Genomic DNA, 8,514 nt, shown 5'->3' with positions numbered 1-8,514 from the left:
AATACATGCCAGTTGACGGTTTGGGCGTAGCAAAATTTTGTAGGGTCAATCGATACCCTTCAGTTCCAAAAAAAAAAGTTTCACTTGTGAATCACCTTGTGAATCCCGTGGGACATGTCCTCTTGCACAAGTGAAGAACAAGTGACGCTCCATATAGAAAATTGTATGGGATGTCCGCATTTTCACAAGTGAAAATTCAAATGAAAATTTTTCGAAGTCCCACGGGATTTCACTTGTTCCTTATACTCATTTTTCGTATGGCCTGTCACGTGCCGGTGACACGTCCCAAGTGAAATCAATTGTGAAAATCATATTTTTTCCATGAGTTTTCACTTATGAAATCACTTGCAAGTGAAACGTCCTAAGTGAAATCACTTGTGAAAATCATAATTTTTCCCATGAGTTTTTACTTATAGAATTTAAAATACATAAATTTGTATATACTTTTAAATATATTTTAATTAAATAATGTTATTTAGGTTTTTTGTTAAAGGACAATTATTGTTAGTAAGCCTAATTTTATGTTACGTTAATTTGCTTTTTACATTGGTCATCGCCTTCCTTAAACCTTTGTCCGGGTCCTCCGAATCCTTGGCCAACGCTCCTGCTCATATGCTTAAAACATGCGTTTTATTTGTTTATTTGCATATTTACCTTTTAGAGCTGTGTTTCACCCTTTGCAGGATTTTTATTGGCGCAAAACATTTCATCATCCACTTTCGGCTAACGGAACCCATTGAATACCTTAGTACTTTAAACTAAGATCAATGCACAACATCTTCAACTTAATGAAACACTTACCTGACTTTATTGTTTTCACTTTAAAAAACGAAAGAAGTAAATCTGCTGTGCACAATTTAAATGGCTTGCTTCCCTTTCAATAACTCAAACAGAATGAATGATTTCTTTTGTTTTCTCTTCGCAGTTGGCGCGTGCCACTGCACCTATACCCTTTCTAAAGCGAAAAATATCCGACTACACAACTTTTACTTTTTTGAGTAAAAAATATAAAAAGGAATTCTTTAAAAATGGTACTATTAAAATGTTTTGAAATATTCAAATAAATTTTAACGAACTAAATTTCTATAACTTAACTAAAAAATTATATTGTAATATTAATGTATAATACGTAGGCATAACATTAAAAGTAAATTCAATTTACTTAATTTTACTAAAATCAAATAATTTACTTTTATAAAACAATATTAGTTGTTTTGTTCGATATACAATAATGCTCCTAAAATATTAGGGCACTCACATGTCGCTGCGCCACGAAAATTTTTCCGCCGAAACATTAGTCGCTAGCCGAACATAACGGAGAGACTCAAAAGAAATAACGGACCTGTTGAAATTTGTCTCTGAGAGCGCCGAGTGCAGGCAGATTATAAGACAAAGAAAGAGAGGGAAGCTCCGAATATCTGCCTCTCTTTGTTGCACGATCGTTTTCGTAGGCAGTCTTCTACACTGCGCCGACTTCTCTGCTGACGTCAACAGCGGCACAGCGTTTTAGGCACAAAAAAAAAAAACAAAAAATCTTTTTGCCTTGAGCCATGTCACCGCGTCCCTACTGCAGAACTGAAGGGTAGGTATTGACAAGACCAATACATTTCAGTTAAAATTTTGTATTTAGCATAAAAATTGTGGGAGCCACAGGCTTGGGCGGTTTGTGGGCACTGCGTTCAAGGCTACGGAATCTAAATCTGAGATCCCATTTCTCTATCTTTGATAGTTTCCAGATATCCGCGTTCATATTTACGGTTTTTTGATGTTTGTGGGCGGATGTGGGCGTTAAAGTGGCGCTGGGCATACTTTTTTTGGATCAATCGATAGGTATTGACGAGCCTAATACATTTCAGTTACATTTTTTTTCTAGCATGAAAATTGTGAGCCCCACAGGTTTGGACGGCCTGTGGGCGTAAGAGTGGGCTTATTTGCGTGACAAACTTGCGCTGCGTACAAGGCTACGGAGTTCATATCTACGATTCTTAGAAGTTTGTGGGCGGCTTGTGGGCGTTACTTACTTTTTTTGGTTAATCTATAGGTATTGATGAGAACAATAAAATTCAGCTAAAATTTTTACTTCAGCATTAAAACTGTAGGAGCCACAGCTTTGGCCAGGTCTTGGGTGTTACAGTGGGCGTGGCACACTAACCAAACTAACTTGCGCTGCGCAGGAATCTCAGGAATCTGCATGCTTACATTCATACGGGCAGACGGACATGGCTAGATCGACTCGGCTAGTGATCCTGATCAAAAATGTTTACAGCTTATGTGATCGGAAACGCTTTCATCTACCTGTTACACCTATCTCTCCGACTAGTCTAGTATGCCCTTTTACTGTACGACTAACGAGTATAAAAATATGAAGTTAGAACAAAGCATAAAATAAATAAGAATCGGTACGCTTTTTGAGCTTTTATTTCATTTTTGGCTAAAATGCGAAACGCGTTAGCCGGCTAAGTGAATATATATATATATTTACATGAGTCGTTCTTCGCCCGAATAAAAATTTTTAGAAGATTTTTTTTTTTTTTCGTTGGTTATTCTTTATTAGAACGTTGGAAAAAGACTAATTGTATGTTACAGAATTGGTTAGAATGAAACCTCGGTTTGCGTCTTAGAATTTACTGTTAGTGCATTAGGTGACGCAATCGCAGGTGGATGATGCGATCGCCACTTCTTTGTTTATGTTTACATAATTCGGTCTTATTGGATTTTGCGATCTTATTGGATTCTTACGTTTATTGAATTACGTCATTGTTGACGTTCGGACTTAATCAATTTTCTTTGTTTGTTTGCAATGCGGGATCTCGAGCTTCTGTATCGTTTTTAATCAAATCCGAAATTGGCGATTCTGTTTATTTGTAAACGGTTTCGATCTTTCAACTGGTGGCCGTTGAGAAATCGCAGTGCAGACACGTCACTCCCCCATCACTTAGACAAAATCGTATGGTTATTTATGTGATTTTGGGGTATAGTTTTGATATTTCTTGTAACTCTTGTGAGTCTATTGTTGGGTCGTCACCTTTTGTGTTATTGTACTTTATAAGTATTCTTTTAGCTATTTCCTTAAATTTATAAAGTAGGTAGAGTGATATACTTAATATTAAGAGACCCAGTGTTACAATTACAATTATTTTGTAAATCTGGTTTTCTTTATTTTGTTCAAAAAATATTTCTTTTGCTTGTATGTATGATATTGGGTCTAATTTGGTGACATTATTTCTTGTGTATATGCTTTGTGTGTAGTCAGAATTATAATTGCTTATGGATAAATCGTTAATTGCAATTGAGCAATTGTGTATTTTGATCATATTGTTTCCTTCAATTACAATTTCATTTTTAATACAATTTTGATTTAGTATAGTTTTTGACAAATTCCATGTAACTATGATATTTTGTTCGACAGAATTAATTTGGGTAGTTAAGAGCGTTTTTGTGTACCTGCAACTAGTATCTGTTTGATTAACGAGACCTAAAAGACATGTGTTGGTAACAGGTTTTTTTGTTTCTTTGTTATACAAACTATTTCTGTATACGTAATATTTGTTTTGGGTGTTATCTTGTAATATTTTATTATATTCATCTGGATAAGGTAATATTTCGTATACGGGAAGTTTCTTTATTTCTCTGGGTATGTGGGATATAATTAAAATTTCGTTTGAATCTGACCTAAGCCAAGTTGAGGTTTTTATGTTCAGAAGTATCTCAGAATTAATGTTTGTCAAGTAGTCGTGTTTTAATAACTTTGGATTGAATGTTCCTAATCTTGCTAACTGCATTCCCATTTCCAGGTCTTCAATGTATTCTGCGAAATGTTCTAAATTAAAAACCAATAATTCAAGAATTTTTTCGTTTTCGTTGTATTCGAGATGCTTGTTTATTATATCGATGCCTTTGTTAACTGTATCGATTATATTATTTAGTTCGTTTACCTGTACACTGTTTTGAGCTATTACATTGATTTTTTCTTCTAATTCTTCTTTATCATTATTATCTAATGTTCCAAAAAGATATTTTTAAGCTGTTCCTACAAAATTAGCTAATCCTCTTTTGTTTCTCCTAACAATTTTTAACCCATTCATTTCTCTTTGTAGTTTTTCTGTTAAATATTTAATCTGTATTATTTCCTTAAAGCCAAACGCTTGTGATAGCAAATTTTTGTAAGTTTCTTCCGTTTTTGTAATATTAATTGTGAGACAATGGTATTCAAAACTATCTGGGATGTTGATTGTGTCGGTCATAAATAACAAATAGCCATTGTATGATTTTATAGGGTTTATTTCTATAAATTGGTTGTTACCCATTGGCATCATTATTATTAACGTTGATGTCAGAAAGATGAAAGTCAAAGCGCTGGGTCTTGATCTGGGTCCCCCTGCAAATATTTACTTTCATTAACTTTCTTTTGTCTCTGGAAGTTTGTTTTGTAATGTTTTATTTTTCGACCTCTGTTAGTTTCCTCAAAATGATCATTATCTATTTGTTCTATATTTCCTGTCTTTTTATAAGGATTGTGTAATTTCCCGTGAATTATGGGAGCCTTTCTAAATTTGGTATTTACCTCAAAATGTTGTCGTTTTTTATTAAGTTGTTCTATTTTAGCTTCATTTATAATTTGGCTATTATATACAGGGGTACCTGCATAAATAAAAAATATCAGCTGGGGTTCTACCTGTTGCATTGTGTACAGTCTTACTTCCATTTTCATAAGTTTATTTTCCGGATTGTCGCCGGTCTCGATCACACGTATTTTTTCGTTAATTGTTTTGTGTAATCTTTCTACATCTGATACTCCATTTTTACTTATTGTTATCTGAATATTTACGTTTTCTGTGTCCATAAAAGCACTATCCCTATCTGTTTTCAAGGTTCTGGTTTTTCCCATTGAATTGAATATTCGAAAAAGTCCTCTTTTAACTTCCATCCAGTCCTTTCAGTTTAATTCAATCGCGCTTCCAAATTTTGAGTATAAATCAATACAAGTTAGGTAATTTTGATTTTTGATCGTGTAAATATCTGCGACGTAAATTTCCCTACAAAATTCTGTTTCTGGAGTTGTTTTTAATAAAAGCGATGTTTTTCTATGTTCGGTTTTTGCTTGGTTACAAACATTACACTCATTAATTAAATTCTGAATTAAATTCTGGAAGTCGGGATAATAATAGGTTTCTTTGAAAAGCCTTACCATTTTTTCAATTCCTGGGTGCAATAGTTTTTCGTGGTTGCTAACAATAATTTCTTTAAATTCAGCGTAAGTTTTTGTCCTGTAATTTAATTACTGCTCTTACAATTTTTGTAGTAGTGTTCATAACCTGTTTACAAGCTTCTTGAATGATTTCAAAATCAGAGTCGTGTTCGATGAAAAGTGCACTTGACTTGGTACAAAAATGTTTTATTAATATTTGCTTAGCTTTTTCGATGTTTAATTCATTAAACATTATTTTAATCTTGACTTTCTTAAAATAATTTTCACTATCTTCACCTTCTGTATTGCTTCGAATCATTTCTACCTGTCTTGCGAAATGATTGATGGGTTTTTCAGTAATTGTTATTAAATTTTCATTATCTTCTTCAGCGCTATGTGCTGTTGCTTTGTTACTGCCATAGTATACTTCGTTAATTTTGATTCTTGACAATGCATCGGCTACGTGATTTTGCTTTCCTTCTAAATATTTAATTTCGAAATCATATTCTCCTAACCTTATCTTCCATCTTTGCAGTTTCATATTAGGTTCTTTGATATTGTTTAGCCAGACTAACGGCTTATGGTCACTTAATATCTCAAATCTTCTTCCGAATAAATAGGATCTTAAGGTTTTTGTTGCCCATACTATAGCTAATAATTCTTTTTCAATTGTACTATAGTTTTCTTCATGTGCATTTAGAGTCCTACTAATGTAACTGATTGGTTTGTTATCCTGAGAAAGAACTGCTCCTAATGCAAAGTTGCTAGCATCAGTAGTTAATTGAAACCTTTTTCCAAAGTCTGGACAAATCAGTATGGGATCGTTTATGATAAGTTGTTTTAATTTATTGAATGCTGCAATAAATGTATCATCTTTGAATATCACTTTAGAACCAGCTTTTAAGCATTTAGTTAAAGGTTTTAAAATGTCTGCGAAGTTTGGAATGAATTTTCTGTAATAACCGCAAAGACCAAGAAATGATTTTATTTCTTTTTGAGTTTTGGGAATTGGAAATTTATTGATTGCCTTAACCTTTTCTGGATTTGGCATTACACCGTTTGGTCCAACTATGTGTCCCAAAAATTCTGTTTCTTTTTTCAAAAATTCACATTTGTCTAGTTGTAATTTTAGATTAGCGTTTTTAAGTTTTTCAAAAACAATTTTTAATGAAGTAAGGTGTTCGTCAAGGGACGTAGAGAAAACAATTATATCGTCCAAGTATACAAGGCAATGCTTGTTTATTAATTCACGAAGGACATTAATCATGCATCGCTGAAAAGTTGCAGGTGCATTTTTTAATCCAAATGGCATTCGTGTGTACTCGTAGTGTCCGTACTTTGTGGAAAACGCTGTTTTGTTTATGAAATTTTGGTCCATTTCGATCTGGTGGAAACCTTTAGCCAAATCAATGGTGGTAAAGTATTGACACCGTCCTAGCTTGCCTAGTATTTCGTCCATTTTGGGAATGGGAAATTTATCACTAATAGTGATCTCATTAAAGCCCCAATAGTCTACTACAAGTCTAAATTTTTGTTTACCTGAAGCATCTTTCTTTTTTGGTACTATCCACAATGGACTGCAATAAGGTGATTGGCTGTGCCTAATTATTCCTTGCTTTAACATATCCTGTATTTGAGACTAAACTTCTTTTTCAAATGAAAAAGGATACCCATACGGTTTTTTATAAATTGGATTTTCATGATGAGTTTTTATTTCATGCTTAACAACATTTGTAAAGGTCAAATTTTCACCATCACGATATTAAATGCATTTATATTGGTTAATTAATTTTAATAATTTAACTTTTTCTTCTTCATTTAAGTGTTCTAAGCGATATCTTTTTCCCTCTGCTAATTCATTTTGAACAGCATAACTTATTTCATCAGTATAATTTTTAGATTTTAGCAATCAAAAATCATTTATTTGAGTTGGATTTTTGAAACTAATGTTTTTGTGTAAAAAAATGCGCCCACTAATAGTAGTGCGATTATTTAAATAATCAATACTTGCCTGGTTTGCCTCTAGTAACTTTCGTCCTAGTAGTATGTCATAATTGGAAGAAAAGTCGTGAATATAAAATATTTGTTCTTGAGTAAATAAACTATTACGTGCAACTTTTACAAATTCATTTAGTTCATAATGCCCTGTCATAGTCCGTATAATTGTCGGATCTTTATGTATGCTCCCGTTGAGAAAATTCTTTTTCATTAAGTTAATTGATGAACCGGTATCGACGAGGCAACGATAATTATGATTATTTATTGTTATTTCTATGTATGTAATTGGTCCGAGGCTTGCATTGGAAAATTTTCATTTTCATTATAAACATCTTCTTTGTACTCCTTATTTTGTTGATAATTTTCGTCTACTTGCATTCTTGATTGTCCACTATTACTTTTTCTGACTCTCTTTTGTGATTGGTTGGGTACTGAGCCCGATGGTCCACTTGTCTGTTGGCTTTGATTCATTGTATTATTTTGCTGTCCCTGAATTAAATTTCTTCGAAACTCTTGGTAACTTCCCCTATTTTGGTCAAAAGTATTATTTGTGTTATTCGATTGGAACCTATAATTTTGTGGAACCATTCTTTGGGGTTGGTTGGGGTGTGGTTGAATTGAAAGAGCTGGGCCAGGATTAAATTGTTGGGTGTTGTACAAATTAGTGTAAGGGTAGGGGTTACGTGTATAATTTGTTTGTTGATGCTTTTGAATTTTATTAATATTGATGTTATAATGATTTAAATTTTCATTTTCTTCGTATAGTCCTTCTTGCTGAGCCGCTTGTTTCAGTTTAAGTACTGTTGAAATATCGCTTCTTGCTAATGTCATAAAAATTATGTCAGGTAATTTTCGTTGTATTAGGTTTTTTGTAGTCCTAAACATTGCTTCTGTGTACAATATTAATTCATTTGGATTTCCTTCAAGTTCTAATTTTTTGCTTATAACTAACTGCTTAAGCTCGATCTCGTTACAAAATTTTCTTAGATTACTTTGAAAATTAGTATTGTATAATCGCCTTAATAGTTCCTCCACAGGTGTTTGCGTTTTGTACTCGTCGATTAGGGCTGCTCTAAGATCTGGCCAGTTGTTGACTTGTAGAACTTGCAGAATCCTCTGGGCATCACCGGTGATTTGAAGTTCAATTGCTCCAAATATAACGCTTGTCTGTCGATCATGGGTTGTAGGATACAGACGCAAAAGGTAGTTAACTCTTCTGACAAAGGTTCCTAGGGTAGATGGATCTCCTTCAAACGTTGGAATATTCCGGATCTGGGACAAAAGTTGATTTAAGTTTTGCTCCGTCAATGAGCTGGTCCATTTTGTTG

The 8,514-nt window shown here is 33.4% G+C and overlaps 1 long non-coding RNA gene across 1 annotated transcript; it reads right to left on the bottom strand.

Moving 5' to 3' along the window:
• Nucleotides 1-473: 473 nt before the first annotated feature.
• On the bottom strand, nucleotides 474-889 carry LOC139352926 (uncharacterized). Its single transcript, XR_011603972.1, has 3 exons — nucleotides 802-889; nucleotides 655-744; nucleotides 474-604 (listed from the first exon to the last, which is right to left on the bottom strand). It is a non-coding gene; the product is annotated as an uncharacterized lncRNA (long non-coding RNA).
• Between the last annotated feature and the right edge of the window lie 7,625 nt (nucleotides 890-8,514).

This window comes from Drosophila suzukii, chromosome 3, assembly GCF_043229965.1.
Source record: "Drosophila suzukii chromosome 3, CBGP_Dsuzu_IsoJpt1.0, whole genome shotgun sequence".
Lineage (NCBI taxonomy): Eukaryota > Metazoa > Arthropoda > Insecta > Diptera > Drosophilidae > Drosophila > Drosophila suzukii.
The sequence above is the reverse complement of the archived record's forward strand: the minus strand, read 5'-3'. Positions and strand labels throughout refer to the sequence as shown.